This window comes from Pinus tabuliformis, chromosome 2_2 (assembly GCF_031772625.1).
Source record: "Pinus tabuliformis cultivar Carrire ecotype Pingquan chromosome 2_2, CPIR1, whole genome shotgun sequence".
Lineage (NCBI taxonomy): Eukaryota > Viridiplantae > Streptophyta > Pinopsida > Pinales > Pinaceae > Pinus > Pinus tabuliformis.
The window spans coordinates 834,251,560-834,272,909 of NC_142300.1; positions in this window are offsets into that span (position 1 = coordinate 834,251,560).

Below are 21,350 nucleotides of genomic sequence, written 5' to 3' on the forward strand. Positions count from 1 at the left end.
CAAATATTTTTAATTTGGCCAATGTTGGGTGCCTCTTCTCTTGCTTCCAGTTTCTTAAGTCTAATCAATGCATTAATGAAACCGCATTTGATTCTAGGTCTAGTCCTGTCGTCATCACCTCTAATTTTATCGATTTGAAGATCAATGCACCATGTCCTTCTGCTAGATTAGAGAAAATTCCACGGCTTACATATATCACAGTAGTTAGTTTGTCTTTCACATCGATATAGGCCATGTTTTGCATTGTTTTCATTAGATTAACTTAGTTCCGATATGAACTGATTATACCCTTCTATTGATTCTTTTCTGGTGTTGGGATTATTTTCGGATCTCTGTGTAGTCATAATGGCATTAACACTACCATGCTAGGTTGAGGTTGTTCCTAATTAAATGGTTGGCCATAGTTCTCTTAACTGGACATCCCCGATAGAATTCTACTTGGAGAGCCCAAGGATGCGAAAATTTTAAGAGTGTCACTAAATTGGGCGAGGGAGAAGTCATAAGGCTTATAAGCGAGGCTTCGACAACCGCAAGAGAATTTATGTGTTAAGTTTTTATCATCTACAGAAAAAGTTGAGTTGCAACAAATAGATATGTTTTCTGTCCAGTAACATATTATATATAACTTTTTAAATATATCAAGGATTTAAGAACATCTTATTCTATTCCAGTTTTCAAAATTTTAGTGTTTGAAATGGATTTTAGTGCTTATTCTATTATTATGTTGTTCTTTTTAGATTATGGTATATGGAGAGCATTAGTGTCTTTACTCTCTTGGTTATGTTTGCAGGGAAAAAATATGTCCTGTAAATAAATGGCATCCTACTTTTCCTTTGTTGAAGAGTCCATAGAGCCCTCCCCCATGGAGTGTGCGGGTTACGAGCAGTATGTGTATTTCCTCGAGCTCAGTGCCATGTGGAAATTCAAGGAATGGCCTGGTTGGTCTAGAGAGGGGTTGGTAAAGGCTGCCTTACAGTCATTAGAGATTAATTTTTGGTTTGTTCCATCTGTCCTCTATGACATAAGGACTTACATTGAAAAAGAGGAATGGAAGAGAAGGCTTGAATCCTTAATTAGTTCCCAGATTGAGTTGTTTTCAATGATTTGTGAAAATGACAAGCAGGTTCCCACTCTTCAGTTGTCAGTAAGTAGTGGTGTTCTTGCTAGGAAAGTTTTCCATGAGGTATGGCAGAGACCTAGTGCTTTACCTGTGGTTAGCAGAATAAGTGAAGAGAGCTTACTTCCTTGTTTGGGTACATGGAAAAGCGCTGAAGCTATGGTTTCTAGAATATGGCTTGCCATTGAAGGCCATATGCAGAGGACTCCCTTCACTTTAGGTTTGGGGGAACCAAATATGTCAGGAAAGCCTCTTCTTGAATATGATAGAATCTGCAAGCCAAGATATTTGCACTCTTTAAAACAACATAAACAGTTCCATAATCCAGAAGATGTCAAACTTTGCAATGTCCTCCAGATCTTTGAGGCCTGGGTATTTGTAGGCCAAGAATTGTTGCAGAGAGTATATGAAAGAATAGACTCTGGAGATTTCCTAGGAGCATCCACATACTGTTGGATGGTTGAAAGGATGTGGAACATGCTCACAGAAATTATGAATTTTCTTCTAGTGATGGATCCAAATGACTTCCTTTGCCTTAAACACCATTTGGCAATTAGCAGCACTAGTACGCTTGTAGGCGCATATTTCCTTCGGTCTGCCCCCCTTAGAGACCTTACAAATGCATGCAAGGAACTAAGGCATCTGGTGTCCAAAGTCATGGGTGTTGAGGTTGATCCAAAGGGTGGACCAAGGCTCCAGGAGGCACTTATGCATTTGTTTCATTCACATGGACTTCGCTGACATAACACTTCAGGTGCTTACTATGTTGCAACAATACATGTTCAGTTGCCCTTCTAGGCAATAGAAGCCGTGGTGAAAAGGTTTTTCTTCTCATATCAGCAGCTGGTAGTAACAACCATGGGTAGCATTGAAATGAAGGGTCCATCATATCTAGGTGCTTGTGATGCCTTGCATCAGATATATTTTGAACTACCTTATTTCCCTAGTGTGGATGGTGCAAAGACATTTTTGGGTTACTATTGGCACTAAAAGTCTACAACTATGGTGGATGGTACACTAGAAGGTCTACAGACAAATCAAGTGAAGTTTACAAGACAAAGAACAGTGCCTTCAGTTTTTCAATGTATTACCCCAAATTCATACATACACTTTTTACATTAACAGTTTTGAATACTATACATAGAATTATATTGGATATAGGATTAGATTCATTTTTGTTCATCCCCATCAGTAGGAGCAATCAATAGAACAGTGCTAGAAATTTGAACAATTTTTTTTTTCCCCTCTCCAACATGGATAAGATACTAAGGATTCATAGTGTGCAATTCCTCCTTCGTTAAATACTGTAAAAGATTGTCCAAAATTAAAAAGGTAATTATTAAAATTATTAAATTTTACGAGTTGTTTCTTTTTTTAATTTTTTAATTCTTTACCTAAATTCTATGATGAGTTTAATGATATTTATATAATTCATTATATAAAAAGATTGTAAGAAAAAAAAAATTATATTAATAAAATTATAAAAAAAAAAAAAACTATAAGTTTTATATGGAAAACATTGTAAAAAAAATTTGCATTTCCTGCATTTTCATGATAGGTATTACCAAGTTAGATAATAGGAATTACAAGGATTGAGAAATAATGCAAAATCATGATAATGTTATGGAATTCAATCAGAGAGATTTATTTCTCATAGACTATTACAAAAAAATTTGACACTGTTTTGGTTATGGTTAAATAAATCTTGTTTTGGTTATGGTTAAATAAATCTCTATTCTAGAGATAAATACAGAGAAATTTTAACTGTAATTAAAAACCTGTTAACTTCAATATCAAGCCTTCCTACAATTATCTAAGGCTACCTAAACTTTAAATTTAATATGCTTCATAAAATTCAAGTTTCAATACCTTCGCCTATTAAACCCACAGCCACTTGAAATACTAAACTAATACATGCTTGCCTTCCCTTTTGCTAAGCCAAATTGAATTTGGTTGGTAAGCTATTGCCAATATTTTTAGCTATAGTTATAGCTTCAAATGGAATCCGAAGTAGATTTAGTTGTCCTTAAATGAAGTAATTGCTATTTTTTATTTTATTTTAAATATTTTGTTTTATTTGTTTATCGACAAATAAATAGCAATTTGTTTATGTTTACCAAATTGAATTTGGTTGGTAAGCTATTGCCAATCTTTTTAGTTGTAGTTATAGCTTTAAATGGAATCCGAAGTAGATCAAATTGTCCTTAAACGAAGTAATTGCAATTTTTTATTTTTTTTAAATATTTTGTTTTATTTGTTTATCAACAAATAAATAGCAATTTGTTTATGTTTATCAAATTGCCACTTTAATAATAGTTTTCGAATTATGTATCATCGAAATATTCTCAATTTTCTATGAAAATTCGAGGGAATGTTCTATTTTAACTTCATAAAAAATGCCTTGTTTTACGGCAATGATAGGAACATTATAATTAGGCATCTCTACCGTGTCTTCTTTGGAGTCAGACAAATTGTGTTTTTCAAACTGTGTGAATATAGTTCATTAATTTAAAACGATGTTAATTTTATTTATTTTTTATATATTTGAATATATATAAGATGTACACTTTCAATTGTTTTTGTTATTGGGTTTTAAATAGTCTAATTTTTTAGTAATCAAATCTGAATTTGAATTTAATAGCTACAATTTATGAATGTAAATTTCTAGATGCGCGAAATTTATTTATACTTTTAAAAACTCAATTTATATAATAAATTAGATTATTAAAATTAAATCAAAATATTAAACAGTGATATTTCATTGTTTGTCGAACACAGTTTGAGATAGCTTAAGCTTACTGGATTGTTGATAGGGAAGATAATAGAGAGGCTTGGATATTACTGAATTCACCTATTTTGCTAACTCTATTCTTTCAGCGAATATACTGACGTAGCTCATCTGATTGTTTGGTAAATTGAAACTAGATTTGTGGATGCCACTTCATAAACGCAACAGTGGTATTGGAAAATATTTTGTCATCCTTCTAAATAAATACCTTTGCTTTTATATGGCACCTTTTAAAACGAGGATACCAAACGTCCCAACAATGGAATTCGAACAAACATAAGACATCTTTCTTTTGTTTGTTTTAGTTGTAAATGCCACACTTGTTTTTAGCACTTGGTTTATATATGTAAATATATATACATATATATATATGTGTGTGTGTGTGTGTGTTGGGGGGCGTGTTTATATCTGTTTGATATAAGTCGTAAAGCTGTCATGTTAAGTGAAACACAAATTTAGTAAAAAAAAAATTATAAACAATATCTTAACCATATATCTCATCATCAACTAATCTAAATTATAAATTAACTATAATATCTAATCCCTCTTTTTTTTATTTTCCAAGAGCTGCCCATCCCAGCTAAAGTATAATATTACTTCCATTTTCTGAAAAGGAATGCTTGCTCGGTAAATGAGTTTAATGTGCAGGGTGTTTGAAAGAAAGTTGCAAATATGGTTGTAAGTGTTAATGTACATGGTTATAGTTGAGAGCAAAGGTAAAGCGCCCTAACTTTCATCCCAACCCAACTAAATTATAATATAGGTGCAATTGTTGAAAAGGAGTACTGTCCTAAAAAATGAGTCCTCAAAAATGAATTTAATGACCATGATATTGGAGGGAAGATAGTAGATATGCCTATAAGGGTTAATGTACATAGTTATAATTGTGGGTGAAGATAATAATTAATTAATTTTATTTTTTTGGGTAAAATTTAATGATTTTTGTTTTTTAATAAGATTGTAAGTTTTTTATTAAATTATATTCAAAATTTTTATAATGCAATTTTTTATTGGGTAAATTATATTTTTGAATATATAAATAAATTTAGTTCTTCAATACTAATTTGTTTTAGTGAGATTGTAAATTTTAGTCAAATTATTTATAGTATAGTATCATTTATAAAATACGTTGTCCTTTAATCATATAAGTTTAAATTAAGAACATTGATAATGCATATTGCTTATAATCATTCTCACTCCTAATATCTATAATTTGGCTTAACACTTATCATTTTCTTGCAAATTGACACACGGTTCGCTCGCTTGTCCAAAGCCTAACCCCACAGTTTACAGAGAACAAAAAAAAATCATTGTAATTTTTCTTTTGTGGGTGACTGGCAACCTTTAGTGAATTTCCTTCACCTCTGCAGTTCTTTTCCATATAGTTCAGATTGTTTTAATAATCAGTATTAGTAGGGCAATTACTTAGCCTTTACTTTAAATTTTTTACATTTCACACATAGCTTAATTAAGGGGAAAAGTAAGTGGCCATAATCCACACATTTTTTCAATTTGTTTTGCTATTTTACCAAGTCACATAGCTTAATTAGCAAAGGAGTAAGTGGCCCATAATTCACTCATAATTTTTACTAACCAAAGCATCTTTACTTCATTAGCATTGGGACTAGGAACTGGTGTTATTAAAGAAAGGGAGTAGCCCCTGCTTCCCTTGCATCTTTTAGACGATCCTGGGCTTGCATCTGAAATCTTTCTCAAAGCACTCATTTTTTCATCTCCCTTTTTAGGCTCACATAGTGTAATAGGAAGGAAGTAAGTGGCCCATCAACCACACATTATTTTATTTGCAGGTAAAGAATAAACATAATTTAGTGTAAGTAGACGAATTTGAAAAGGATCATCGAATACCCACATGACTACGAACTTTGTATGTTCACTCTGTCACTTACACACACATTTCACTACACACACTAAGCTACTCTAAACTTTGAACAAAGGGAATCAAGTGTAAAAACTTGTTGTACTTAGTTTATTTAAGCTTAATTTTTCACACCATAAGTGAAGGAAGACATGTAAAAGCAATCATAACTTGAACAAATTAAATTTTCCCACATGGGCCACAAAATAATTTATAGTTTAGCTTAGGACTGTTGGTGGTAGGTATCCAATAAGCCGCCATGGTCATGTTACATTTTGAAACATAGAAGTTGTCTTTTAGGGTGCTTCAAATCCTTCAATCAGTCCATGGAAAAGACAACCCAGGCAGCACAGAGACCTGATTCAGAGGGGGTTCGGCTTAGGCTCAGTGCGTGCGGTCCTATATGGGGCTACCCAACCTGTATAGTGCTCGGTACTAATAACCGATTACCAAGAAGCTAAAGACTCGACTGCCTCCATGAGACGAAGGTATCCTATTGGCCACATTTTAGGGCATCTTTCCCTATAGGTGGAGGTGTGGGAAGCACTAAAGCCTCATTCAATACCTTGGTTGATTCTTTTCGTTGCTGGAAGCATCACCAGTTCTTTCGGGACGTAGCCCCAGTACTCATCATTTTTTGGCTGTTGGAAGCGTCACTAGTTCTTTCGGGACGTAGCCCCAGTACTCGTCATTTTTTGGCTGCTGGAAGCGTCACCAGTTCTTTCGGGACGTAGCCCCAGTACCCATCACAAAATATATCTCTGCAAGGCCCAGTTACTTATAGAGTGGAAAGGACGAATAGGTCTTTATAGGACCTTTTATCATACGCAAAAGAAACTAAAATATTTTCCTTGTTTGATTGATCACATAGCTTAACTTAAAGGGAAAGTAACACTTTATTTTTCATTTTGCTTTATGTATGTAATTTCTTTTTATACACATTCCTCTCCTCACTACAAAAGTGACACACATTCCATTTTAAGAATACATAAATACTTTACTTTCTCATATTAAGAATAACAAGACAATGCTACACAAAACATTCCAATTCTTGTTTCACCTGAATATACATTAAAATAAATTCTACAAAAAAAAACTGAAATGAAACATTTTTTTTAACTGATTTAAAATGAATTATTCGATAATTTGTTATTTATTTTGATATTTTTTGGGTAGAAAAATTGGAGGAATTATCTTTTGTGACATATTTTATGATATGTCTTAATTTTGAGATTTAGAATTTAAAGCCATCTAAAGTTATTTTGGGATATGAAATGAGTGAAAGCTTTGTGAGCATAGCTCTCTGCCTCTTGATTTCGTTTTACACACCAATTCTAGCTTTCAAACAATGTGAAAATCACCTCAATCAAATTTCATATGCAGAAGCTATGCCTCCCACAAGTTCAGCTAACTTGTTCATACGGTGGTACCAAGTGGACGCTGCATCAACACCATTACTTAGATATGTGGAGTTAGTCACGTGTGGACATTCAAGAAGATCCTAAAAGGTCCAAAATCGTAACACTAATAGTGGCTTGAAAAATGTGAAAACCCTAAACCTTAAATAGTTTCCAAGCTATGTTAAATACTACATCACTAGGAGGAGAAGGGGTTCCATCTTTTTAGGATTGTATTAAAACATAGTTGAACACAACATCTAGGAGTGGGATTTGAGATCAAAACAAAGGAGAAAGATAATTTGCAACAACCATATAGACAACAATGTCATAGGCAAATCGATAGTCAATACCCCTTTCTTTGTATTTGTATTTCCATAATTTAATAAAAATGAGTAGAGTATAAGCCTCACCTTCTAATTAGGTTTTCTTTTATATGATATCCCCTGAGTTATATCTTGTATTAAATGAAATGATTTTTATATTCACTTACATTTTTTCTTTTATGGGTTTCAATATTTATATGTATTTAACACTAACGAAGCGTTGAGACATGTGAAAACCCTAATTTTAAATCATTATCAAGCTATGTTAAACACCAGGTCACTAGAAAGACGGGGTTCCATCTTTCTAGCATTGTATTGTCTCGTGGTAGAGTAGAGCATCAAAGAGTTAGATTTAAGAGCATAACATAAGAACCATTTATAATACAATGTCAAAAAAAACTTTGTAATAAATACTCATTTTTTGGTATGTAAAGTTTCGTAATTAAATAAAATATAATAGAATATAAGTCTTCTTTTTAATTAGATTTCTCTGATATCATATTTTATAAATTACATCTTTTATTAAATCATATAACTAATATTTCCATTTACTTATTATTTTTTTAAATTATTTTCAAATATTTGAATAATAAAATAATAAACAAAATTAAAATTCAAAAAATAAATTAAATAATAAAAATTCAAAAATGACAATGTAGGCTATAATAAATTACTTCGGGTGAATATCTACAATAATTTATATATTGTTTCAGAATAACTTAAACTTAATATTAGTTTTTGAAAAATTCACTCTCAACTTTCAATACATGAAATCTCATGGTGAAGACCTCTTGTTTAGTCAATTTAGTGTTCCTAAATTGATGTCATTAATTGTCAACCCGGGGCTCGTAAGCTGATGAAGTGAAGGTGTACTATATGTACTTAAGCAACCTCTTAGAGCTTTTTGTCGTTTGGGGTGTTGTTTGTGGTTAATTTATCTTCCTAAGATGGAGTGATGATTATAAACAGATGAGTGAAAGTGTGTGTAAGGTGAATTCTAGATGAGTGAGAGTGTGTGATTGGTGGTTTCTAACTACTTGCTGAATTTGTAAAGGAAAAGAACTTAAAAGAAATAAATAACTTGAAATGAATTGAAAGCAAAGAACCACTTTCTAATGGCATTAGTCACTACTCATGTTGCTGCAAATAAAAGAAATAAGAAAATCACTTCAAAGACCAATGATAATGTTTATCTCTTCCTAACTCTCTGCTTCTAACACATAGTACTGTGTAAAACACGATTAGGAAGTAGCTAAAGACAAGTCTAAGAAATGATAAAAACTCTAAATGACAAATTATAACACTACTATGCCTTTTTCCATCATACTGCTTCCTACATACATGGTTATGTGTAACAAGTGGAAAAAGAGTTAGTGCTATAAGCCAAGACTACTTCAAAACAAGCTGCAGTTCATTAGTATTCTGCTCTCTTAAAGATAAACAATTTATGATAAAGAGACCATTAATCAGTTAGCATACAACTTGTGAAACTAAACTAAAAGCTAACTAGAAAACAGAGTAAAAGGGCAGCACTATGAATAAGACAACTGCAACTACCATTAGATATAAAGAAAATAGACAACACACACACAATCCCGGGTTAAAAACCTGCAGAGAAACAAATCTGATCAGTCAAAATAAAGGCTGCAAATGAAATAGCAATGAAAAGAAATCAAGCTGTACATAATTCAAGAAAAGGAAATGCTGAATGTAAAATAAGGAAATTGCAGAAATATAAACATGAAATACTATACAAGGGCAGTCATGAATGGGGGCCCTCCATCCATACAACCCACAGAAGACTCAGATACTTGAAAACTTCAAAACAGCACTGTTTCTATTACTCCATATGCAGAAATACACAGTCAAGAGTGCTAGAACAGCACTATAAAAACAGAGTCTAGAAATGCACTAAAATTATATCAAGTTCATAAACTACAGCAGCTAAAAAGTAACATTAAGCGTACGCAGACGCAAGTTTTTATAGGCATCTGAAAGATGGCCTAATGCGTAAAGCTAAAACTGAAAAATAACTAATCTGTCATGCGTAATAAAGGTTCAGCAACACGTCATAAGCCTCGTGGATGAGCTGGAGGTTCTGGTCGTCATGGGAATTGAATCCAGAGTTGGATTATGTCCCCCACAACCTGCGTAACACGGACAAATCACCGTTTGAACTGACGTGACCCAACAGCTTACGCATCACCGTTCAGCTTACGCATCACCGTTAAGCTGCCTTTGTTGACCGTAACTTGACCCTCGTTGACCGGAGGTACAGATGACGTGGCTGGCTGAACCAATAGCACAGGAACCTCGAGCACCTATATTCCAACGTGCCCATGTGGCTCGTTTTGCAAAATGACACGTGGAACCTTGAGATTAACAAAAAGGCTGTGGAATCATCAGATGGCTGCGGAATCGCCAGACAGCTGCGGAATCTCTGCAAATATGTCAAAATCTAAACAAAACAGTCACACATTAGCAAAGCTCACTTGATCATGCTTAATGACATCTAATGTAATGATCTGGGTGGTTTTACAATGAAAATGAGGCAAAAGAGAGAGGTAAGTGATGAAAAACAGTAGGTAATAGTGGATGATGAGGTGTAAGTTAGAGGCTCTACATACCCCCACTACGAGGGCATTGCATGTCCTCATGCAAAAACACTGCTTAATCAACCTGCTGAGATGCCTCTGCCAAGACATCTAATCTCCTCTTCTTCCTCTGTGTGGCCACATTGACTCTTGGTTTCTTTACCAAGCATCTGAACTTTAGGTTGATCAAGGCTCTACTTAGCTTTTTGCACTTCTTCCTTAACTTTTTGTTATTCCTTTGCCACAGGCCCAGATGTAACATGGTGTTATCATGAATCATCTTATCCACTTTAGCTTGCTCTTTCAATTTTTCATTTTCTTGCATGATATGGCGATTTAGAACCTCAATCTCAAAAATTTCCTGTTTTAATGAGTGAACTTGTTGCTCCAAAGGTTGAACATTGCTTGGGCCAGCAGCTGCTTGCTCCAACGTCTCCAGATAATTATAAACTTTCTGCTGATCCGGGTCAACCTCAGGTGACTTCTTTGGACTCGGTTCATACTCAAATTCGGATCCATGTTCATATTCAGGTTCATGCTCAAAAGGACTTTCCTCATGTGGAGGACTAGTCTCAACATACTCAGCGTGTGGAGGACTTTTCTCAATGTCAAGTCTTGTAGCAACCTTTTCAGGTGTGCTCAAGTCAATGATGAGTGACTTTTTACCTTTTGTGGCCCCCACTTTATCTTGTATCCTTCTGCTCCTTCTCACGGTGGTGATGCTCTGTTTTTCTTTTTGTGCCTTTTGCTTTTGTTTTTCCACCCTCTTGGAAAGGACAGTCTCATGGAGTTTGGCCATTCTTTGTGCTAAGGGCTGAGTGTCTTCTTCGCTGGAATTCTCAGGAGTGAGGTAGGTTTCTTGGACTACAGCTTTGCCTTTATCTTTCTTTTGTTTCTTCCTTCTCTCTATTCTCTTTTGAGCAACTTCTTTGGCAAGTTCTGAAAGGGTTTCTGTGATAATTCCTTGGGCTGTTTGGTCATCAACTTCAGTAAGTCCAGGATCAATTTCCTGTTCAGAATGATGTATATCAGTTTCCTCATCAAACTGTTCTTGGACAGTTGTTTCAGGAACAATAGTTTCAGGAACAGTAGTTTCTGTTTGGGCAATAATTTCTGGGTTAACTCCCTCTCCTCTTTTTCTTCTACTCCTTTTAGGTACTTGGGGGGAGCCACCAGAAGTTTCTCCTATTTCTTGAAAATGATTTCTTATAAGAAACCTCTCCCATGTGTCTCTTTTTGATTTCAATTGTTCCTCAACTAGCAATTTAACAAGACCATGATGATATAGATGTGATTCAATATTTCTTGGGTTCCTTTGGACAATTGCACACATTTTCTTAAGACTTGAGAGTAGAAAGTATGGGAGGTTAATATCATCTCCTAGGAAATGCATCATGACCTTTGCATGGTAAACATATAAGACTCCAAATCTTCCCTCACAAGTGAAGAATTTTTGCACTAATAAGAGTAAAGTTGTCCATTCTTCCTTAACATAAGAAACAGGAATCCCTTTTGTAAAGATGCTGGTATCCATACCTGGGTTCTTTAAGATTTGCTTCCACTGTTGATCTTGAACTGACCGGTTCTTAAACCATCTTTCTCCAGTTTGTGGGAGTGAGGTAGCTTGTGCTATGCTGCTCTCAGTGACTGTAAACTTTAAATCCCATATCTCCACTTGATTATCTTTATCTCTGAAGGACCGTGCAAAGGCCTTCGTAACCTCTTTATGGTAACCTCTGAACTTCTGGATGCATTGTAGCCAGTTTTCTTTTTGCAACGCTTCTTTAACCTGAGGATATCCCTCCAGAAATTTTGAACCCTCTGGTTCTGCCCTTAAGAGTTTCCCCATTGGCTCTACGGCTCTGTTCTAAAACACGACTTCAACAGTGGCCTTAACACAGTAAATTCACGGCTCTGTTCTATAACTTTTGGAAAAGGAGGTTACACGGCTTCAACAATGGCCTTGACACAGTGGCTTTACGGCCTAGACACAGTGGATTTATGGCTCTTGGCTCTTGATACAGTCGTAACAGACTTTCACTAGTGATCAGAATTAGCAGAGAGGAATAAAACAGAGTATGGCTAATGGTAGCAGCGTAGTGAGCACAGCGTGAATGGAATGAAATAGCGTGGAAATGAAACAGCGTGAATGGAATGATATGAGCGTAGGAGGGTAGAAGGGTTATGGAATGATGAGTAGAAACGGCTAGGTCCTTAGGTTTCGGTCATATATTTACACTTGGCTGCGGGATTATGTCATAGAGAGACGTAGTACAGTAGGCTATGTCACTTAGGTACGAAAACCTTAATGGAAGAAGCAGCCGCAAGTGAATTTCAAAATCGTGGTAATCAAGGACTGATAGATTTGGGAAATACGTGGATGTATGGTCGCATGATAGGGAAAACTGGTAATCATTACATTTAGTGGCAAAAAACATAACCCAGAAAACTTTGCAAAATGAGATAACCGTAAGTTTAGGATTTAAATCATACCTTAGATCCGTGCTTGGATTTGCTTTTGATGATTTGCCACTAACCCTTCATTGATTTATTGTTGTTGCATGACTCTTTTTCACTTATTGTCGATGACTACTGAACTATAAAAATTTTCAAACAGATTGTGTTTTTTTTTTTTTTTTTATGCAGGTGCACAGGGCTGCGGAATGGCTGAATGGCTGCAGAATTGCCAAACAGCTGCGGAAACTGCAGTGGTACCTCCCAGCTGCACAAAAACAACTTTAGCTATCTAAAAATGACTTTATTGATGGAATGGAATGTAGTGAATGGATGGATGGATGAAAAAAATGAGGTGGAGTGAAAATGAATGAAATGGTGGATGAAATGGTGGTAATGATGAAATGAGATGAAATAAGGAGAGAAAGAGATTTTTTTTTTTAGAAAATATGAGGTGTCAGGTGGCCCTGATTTTCACCTCAAATTTTCTGTATAGGACTGCCAATCAGAGACTGGTTTTCAGGCCTATACATTTATTATTTTTTTTTTCTTTTTTTTTTTTTTTTTCAAAAACCAAAGCTTAGGCTGATGGAGGAGAAGAATCCTTCTCCACCAACCTGATTGCAGAATCTTCTTTAAACAATTTGACAAACTCTTCTTTTGAGAATGGCTTTTGGTATATCTTCAAGCGATGGCCATTCACAATAAGAGGAGTATGAAATTCATCAATAGTTTTTACTTAAACTGCTCCATTGCTAAAGACTTCATCAATCTCATATGGCCCAAGCCAATGAGTTTGAAACTTTCCTTTGAAGTCTTTGAACTTTGAATCAAACAATAGAGCCCAATCTCCTTTCTGAAACTTTCTTTCTTTGATATGACGATCATGCCATTTAGATCTTTGGTGCTGAACTAGATCGGTCCTTAGAATTGCATCTTGTCTCATTTCATCTAGCTCATTCAGTTGGTCCATTCTGTGTTTTTGGGCTTCTGAGAGGCTCATTCCCAATTGGACTGCCATCTTGAAGGTCTTGATTTGGAACTCAATAGGAAGCAGGACTTCCTTCCCATAAACAAGTTCATAGGGAGAATGTCCTGTTGTGTTCTTCCATGTAGTTCTATAGGCCCATAAGGCTTCAGGGAGCCTTTCCGCCCAATCTCTTCTATGAAGATGAACAGTCTTGGTGATAATGCCTTCAAGAACTTTATTGGTAGATTCCACTTGGCCATTTGATTGTGGATGGTATGGAGTAGATGTTCTGTGCTTGATCTTATATTCCTCCATCAGCTTCTCCATCAATTTAGATGTAAACTAGCTGCCCTGATCTGTCACAATTTCCCTTGGGACACCAAAACGAGTGAAAATATCCTCAAAAAGAAATTGGACAACTGAATTTTCAGTGGCAGAAGGTAATGCTTTCGCTTCTACCCACTTAGTAACATAGTCAGTACAAACCAGTATATACTTCTTTTGCTTTGATGGTGGATTAATTGGTCCAATGAAATCTAGATCCCATTTCTCAAAGGGTTCGATGCATACCTGAGGGTGTAGAGGCATTTCATTTGAAGGAGTTGGTTTCCCAACTCTTTGGCAGCTGTCACACCTTCTAACATACTGCTTTGCATCTTTAAAGAGAGAAGGCCAATAATATCCTAGAGAAAGGATTTTATAGGCTGTCCTCTTGTCAGCAAAGTGCCCGCCGCATGGTTCATCATGACATGCCTTAAGGATGTCAGGCATTTCATCTTCCCGAACACACCTTCTGATTATACAATCTGGCCCTGTTTTGAACAATTCATTAGAAATCCAAGAAAAATGTGAACTCTCCTGAATGATTTTCCTTTTCTCATTAGGAAATAAGTGTAGAGGTAGCTTCCCTGTAACTAGATAATTAGCCATATCTGCATACCAAGGAGTTTTGGTAGTTACTGCAAACAAGTATTCATCTGGAAACTTATCTTCTACTGGAGAATCTTCATTAGTGTTTTGGATTCTAGACAAGAAATCAGCTACTGTGTTTTGCTTTCCAGGTCTATCTAACACAGTAATGTTGAATTCTTGTAAAAGTAAAAGCCATCTTGTAACTCTACCATTAGTGACAGGTTTGTTCATTAAATATCTTATGGCAGAGTGATCAGTATGGACAAAGGTTTCATAGCCGGTTATGTAGTGTCTAAACTTATTGATCGCATGTACCACAGCTAAGAACTCTTTTTCTGTAACAGTATAATTTAACTCAGTGGGAGTCAAATTTTTACTGGTGTAATAAATGGCATAAGGGATCAAATCCTTTTGTCCCAAAACAGCTCCTAGAGCTGTATCTGAAGCATCAGTAGAAATGTGGAAAGGGAGTTTCCAATTTGGCCCCCTTAAGATGGGTGCTTCAGATATTCTAGTCTTTAAAGCTTCAAAAGCAGATTGATACTCAGGATCCCATTTGAACTCACAATCTTTGGTAAGCAATTTGAAAAGAGGCGATGCTATCTTAGTGAAGTTTTCAATAAATCTTCTGTAATATCCAGTAAACCCAAGAAAACTTCTAGCATCCTTCTGGCAATTTGGAATAGGTAACTTAGAGATGACTTCAACTTTGGATCTATCAACCTTAATCCCATCTCCTGAAATATGATGTCCTAAAACAATCCCTTCAGTAAACATCATAAAACACTTTTCATGACTTAAAGAAAGATTTGTTTCCTTACATCTTACCAGTACTTTTTCCAAATTTTCCAAAGCTTCTTCAAATGTATTACCATAAACTGTGAAATCGTCCATGTAAACCTCTACGCAATCATGAATTAGATCTGAAAAGATTCCTAGTACAGCCCTTTGAAATGTAGCGGGTGCATTGCACAATCCAAAAGGGAGTACTCAGTAGGCAAAAGTTCCCCAAGGACAAGTAAATGTGGTTTTGTCTTGATCTTCAGGTGCTACCTGAATTTGATTATACCCACTAAAACCATCCAAGAATGAGAAATACTTTTTACCTGCTAAAGTGTCTAGTACCTGATCAATAAAAGGTAGAGGAAAATGATCCTTTAAGGTTGCCTTGTTCAATTCTCGATAATCAATGCAAACTCTCCATTTACCATTCTTTTTGGGCACTATAACCAAGGGAGAGACCCATTGGCTATCTGAAATGGGGTAAATGAAGTTTACCTTGAGCAATTTCTGAAGTTCTTCTTTCACGATTTCCCTAAGGTTTGGATTCATCCGTCTTTGTGGTTGCCTAATAGGTCTGCTGTTTTCTTCAATATAGATGTGATGAATACAAGTCTTAGGATCGATTCCTTTCATGTCAGTGTATTCCCATGCAAAGGCAGTGGAATGTTTTTGCAACAGTTTAGTTAATTCTTCTTGTTGTGGTCTTTCCAAGTTTTTGTTAATGTTCAATGTTTTTCCTGGAAGGATTTCAACTGTAGAACTACCAAACTCTTCCATTGAGAAGAGAGACATCTGTCTAGAGGAGAGATATTCAATGTCTGCATCTATCTGAAAATGTGCAGAGTCATATTCTAAAGGTATTTCAAAATTTTCTAATGTATTTAGAATTTGACTATCCTCACTAATCTCAGAGATGGTTAGAACAGGTTGAATAGTATCCTCATCATCAACCCACTCATCTTCTCCTATTTCTGTTATTGCCTTTGCTGGAGGATACAAGTTGAATTTCTTGGTAGAATTACCATCTGATATATACATGTCCCCAGACCTACAACTTATGAAAGCATCAGCTGTGGCCAGCCAAGGTCTTCCTAAAATAAGAGGATGTCCTCCTAGATTGTTCTTGGGAGTTAAAATCATAAAATCAACTGGATATTCCCAAGAATCTAGAGAGACTGGAATATCTTCCAATACACCATCAGGTTTAATGATTGATCTATCTGCAAGTTGCAGCAAAGTAGGTGTAAAGAGAAGGTTAGGAAGCTTTAACTGATCCATAGTCTGTCTACTCATGATGTTGATAGCGGCTCCTAAGTCAATCAAAGTATTTGGGATTTCAACCCCATTAATATGAGTTTTGACAATAGAGCTACCGGGATCCACATACTTTTGCATGGTAATCTTACCCATCATAATGTCTGCAATTTTTCCAACTAGATGTATCCTTTTGGTATCTCTGGATCTTTTTACTGTTTTCTTCAAACTCAACTCCTTTATTGTCTTTGCTAGAATGGGAATTTCCTTAATGGCTTGTAACAAGGGGATCTTGATATCCTTAAGGCATGTCATGATGAACCATGCGGCGGGCACTTTGCTGACAAGAGGACAGCCTATAAAATCCTTTCTCTAGGATATTATTGGCCTTCTCTCTTTAAAGATGCAAAGCAGTATGTTAGAAGGTGTGACAGCTGCCAAAGAGTTGGGAAACCAACTCCTTCAAATGAAATGCCTCTACAGCCTCAGGTATGCATCGAACCCTTTGAGAAATGGGCTCTAGATTTCGTTGGACCAATTAATCCACCATCAAAGCAAAAGAAGTATATACTGGTTTGTACTGATTATGTTACTAAGTGGGTAGAAGCGAAAGCATTGTCTTCTGCCACTGAAAATTCAGTTGTTCAATTTCTTTTTGAGGATATTTTCACTCGTTTTGGTGTCCCAAGGGAAATTGTGACAAATCAGGGCAGCCAGTTTACATCTAAATTGATGGAGAAGCTGATGGAGGAATATAAGATCAAGCACAGAACATCTACTCCATACCATCCACAATCAAATGGCCAAGTGGAATCTACCAATAAAGTTCTTGAAGGCATTATCACCAAGACTGTTCATCTTCATAGAAGAGATTGGGCGGAAAGGCTCCCTGAAGCCTTATGGGCCTATAGAACTACATGGAAGAACACAACAGGACATTCTCCCTATGAACTTGTTTATGGGAAGGAAGTCCTGCTTCCTATTGAGTTCCAAATCAAGACCTTCAAGATGGCAGTCCAATTGGGAATGAGCCTCTCAAAAGCCCAAAAACACAGAATGGACCAACTGAATGAGCTAGATGAAATGAGACAAGATGCAATTCTAAGGACCGATCTAGTTCAGCACCAAAGATCTAAATGGCATGATCGTCATATCAAAGAAAGAAAGCTTCAGAAAGGAGATTGGGCTCTATTGTTTGATTCAAAGTTCAAAGACTTCAAAGGAAAGTTTCAAACTCATTGGCTTGGGCCATATGAGATTGATGAAGTCTTTAGCAATGGAGCAGTTTGAGTAAAAACTATTGATGAATTTCATACTCCTCTTATTGTGAATGGCCATCGCTTGAAGATATACCAAAAGCCATTCTCAAAAGAAGAGTTTGTCAAATTGTTTAAAGAAGATTCTGCAATCAGGTTGGTGGAGAAGGATTCTTCTCCTCCATCAGCCTAAGCTTTGGTTTTTGCAAAAATAATAATAATAATAATAATAATAATAATAATAATAAATGTATAGGCCTGAAAACCAGTCTCTGATTGGCAGTCCTATACAGAAAATCTGAGGTGAAAATCAGGGTCACCTGACACCTCATATTTTAAAAAAAAAAAATCTCTCTTTCTTCCCTTATTCCATCTCATTTTCATCATTACCACCATTTCATCCACCATTTCATTCATTTTCACTCCACTTCATTTTTTTCATCCATCCATCCGTTCACTACATTCCATTCCATCAATAAAGTCATTTTTAGATAGCTAAAGTTGTTTTTGTGCAGCCGGAGGTTACCACTGCAGTTTCCGCAGCTGTTTGGCAATTCTGCAGCCATTCAGCCATTCCGCAGCCCTCTGCACCTGCATAAGAAAAACACAGTCTGTTTGAAATTTTTTTTACAGTTCAGAAGTCATCAACAATAAATGGGAAAGAGTCATGCAACAATAATAAATCAATGAAGGGTTAGTGGCAAATCATCAAAAGCAAATCCAAGCACGGATCTGAGGTATGATTTAAATCCTAAACTTACAGTTATCTCATTTTGCAATGTTTTCTGGGTTATGTTTTTTGCCACTAAATGTAATGATTACCAGTTTTCCCTATCATGCGACCATACATCCACGTATTCCCCAAATCTATCAGTCCTTGATTACCACGATTTTGAAATTCACTTGCGGCTGCTTCTTCCATTAAGATTTTCGTACCTAAGTGACGTAGCCTACTGTACTACGTCTCTCTATGACATAATCCCGCAGCCAAGTGTAAATCTATGACCGAAACCTAAGGACCTAGCCGTTTCTACTCATCATTCCATAACCCTTCTACCCTCCTACGCTCATATCACTCCATTCACGCTGTTTCATTTCCACGTTGTTTCATTCCATTCACGCTGTGCTCACTACGCTGCCACCATTAACCATACTCTGTTTTATTCCTCTCTGCTAATTCTGATCACCAGTGAAAGTCTGTTACGGCTGTATCAAGAGTCAAGAGCCGTAATCCACTGTGTTAAGGCCATAATCCTCTGTGTTAAGGCCGTAAATCCACTGTGTCAAGGCCGTAATCCTCTGTGTTAAGGCCGTAAATCCACTGTGTCAAGGCCGTAAATTTACTGTGTTAAGGCTATTGTTGAAGCCGTGTAACCTCCTTTTCCACAAAGTTATAGAACAGAGTCATGAATTTACTGTGTTAAGGCCACTATTGAAGCTGTGTTTTAGAACAGAGCCGTAGAGCCAATGGGGAAACTCTTAAGGGCAGAACCAGAGGGTTCAAAATTTCTAGAGGGATATCCTCAGGTTAAAGAAGCGTTGCAAAAAGCAAACTGGCTACAATGCATCCAGAAGTTCAGAGGTTACCACAAAGAGGTTACGAAGGCCTTTGCACGGTCCTTCAGAGATAAAGATAATCAAGTGGAGATAGGGGATTTAAAGTTCACAGTCACTGAGAGCAGCATAGCACAAGCTACCTCACTCCCACAGACTGGAGAAAGATGGTTTAAGAACCGGTCAGTTCAAGATCAACAGTGGAAGCAAATCTTAAAGAACCCAGGTATGGATACCAGCATCTTTACAAAAGGGATTCCTGTTTCTTATGTTAAGGAAGAATGGACAACTTTACTCTTATTAGTGCAATAATTCTTCACTTGTGAGGGAAGGTTTGGAGTTTTATATGTTTACCATGCCAAAGTCATGATGCATTTCTTAGGAGATGATATCAACCTTCCATATTTTCTACTCTCAAGTCTTAGAAAAATGTGTTCAATTGTCCAAAGGAACCCAAGAAACATTGAGCCACATCTGTATCATCATGGTCTTGTTAAAATGCTAGTTGAAGAACAGTTGAAAGCAAAAAGGGATACCTTGGAAAGATTCCTTGTGAGAAACCACTTCGAAGAAGCAGGAGAAACCTCTGTGCCTAGAAAGAGTAGAAGAAAAAGAGAAGAGGTTACCCTAGAAACTACTGTCCAAGAAGAAACTGTCCAGGACCTTGTTGAAGAAGAAAATGTTGCCCATCATTCTGAACATGAAGTTGACCCTGAACCTGCTGTAGACATTGATCAAACAGCCCAAGGAATCATCACAGAAACCCTTGCAGAACTTGTCCAGGAATCTGCTCAAAAGAGAAAGGAGAGTAGGAAGAAACAAAAGAAAGATAAAGGAAAAGCCATAGCCCAAGAATCCTACCTTACTCCTGAAAATTCCAGCGAAGAAGACACTCAGCCCTTAGCACAAAGAATGGCCAAACTCCATGAGACTGCCCTTTCCAAGAAGGTGGAAAAACAAAAGCAAAATGCACAAAAAGAAAAACAGAGCATCACCACCGTGAGAAGGAGCAGAAGGATACAAGATAAAGTGGGGGCCACAAAAGGTAAAAAGTCACTCATCATTGACTTGAGCACACCTGAAAAGGTTGCTACAAGACTTGACATTGAGAAAAGTCCTCCACACGCTGAGTATGTTGAGACTAGTCCTCCACGTGAGGAAAGTCCTTTTGAGCATGAACCTGAATATGAACATGGATCCAAATTTGAGTATGAGCCTAGTCCAAAGAAGTCACCAGAGGTTGACCCAGATCAGCAGAAAGTTTATAATTAGCTGGAGACGTTGGAACAAGCACCTGCTGGTCCAAGCACTGTTCAACCTTTGGAGCAGCAAGTTCACTCACTCAAACAGGAAATTTTTGAGCTTGAAGTACTAAATCGCCACATCAAACAAGAAAATGAAAGACTGAAGGAACAGAGCAATGTGGACAAGATGGTCCAAGATAATACCATGCTTCATATGGGCCTTTGGCAAAAGGAAAACAAAAAGCTCAAGAAGAGATGCAGGAAGTTAAACAGAGCTTTGATCAAATTGAAATTTAGATGTTTGATGAAAAGACCAAGAGTCAATGTGGCCACACAGAGGAAGAAGAGAAGATTAGATGTCTAAGCAGAGGCATCTCAGCAGGTTGATTAAGCAGTGTTTTTGCATGATGACATGCAATGCCCTCGTAGTGGGGGTATGTAGAGCCTCTAACTTGCACCTCAGTATCCATTATTACCTACAGTTTTTCCTCACTTATCTCTCTCTTTTGCCTCATTTTCCTTGTAAACCTACCCAGATCATTACATTAGATGTCTTTAAGCATGATCAAGTGAACTTTGCTAATGTGTGACTGTTTTGTTTAGATTTTGACATATTTGCAGAGATTTCGCAGCTGTCTGGCGATTTCGCAGCCATCTGATGATTCCGCAGCCTTTTTGTTAATCTCAAGGTTCCACGTGTCATTTTGCAAAACGAGCCACATGGGCACGTTGGAATATAGGTGCTCGAGGTTCCTGTGCTATTGGTTCAGCCAGCCACATCATCTGTACCTCCGGTCAACGAGGGTCAAGTTACGGTCAACAAAG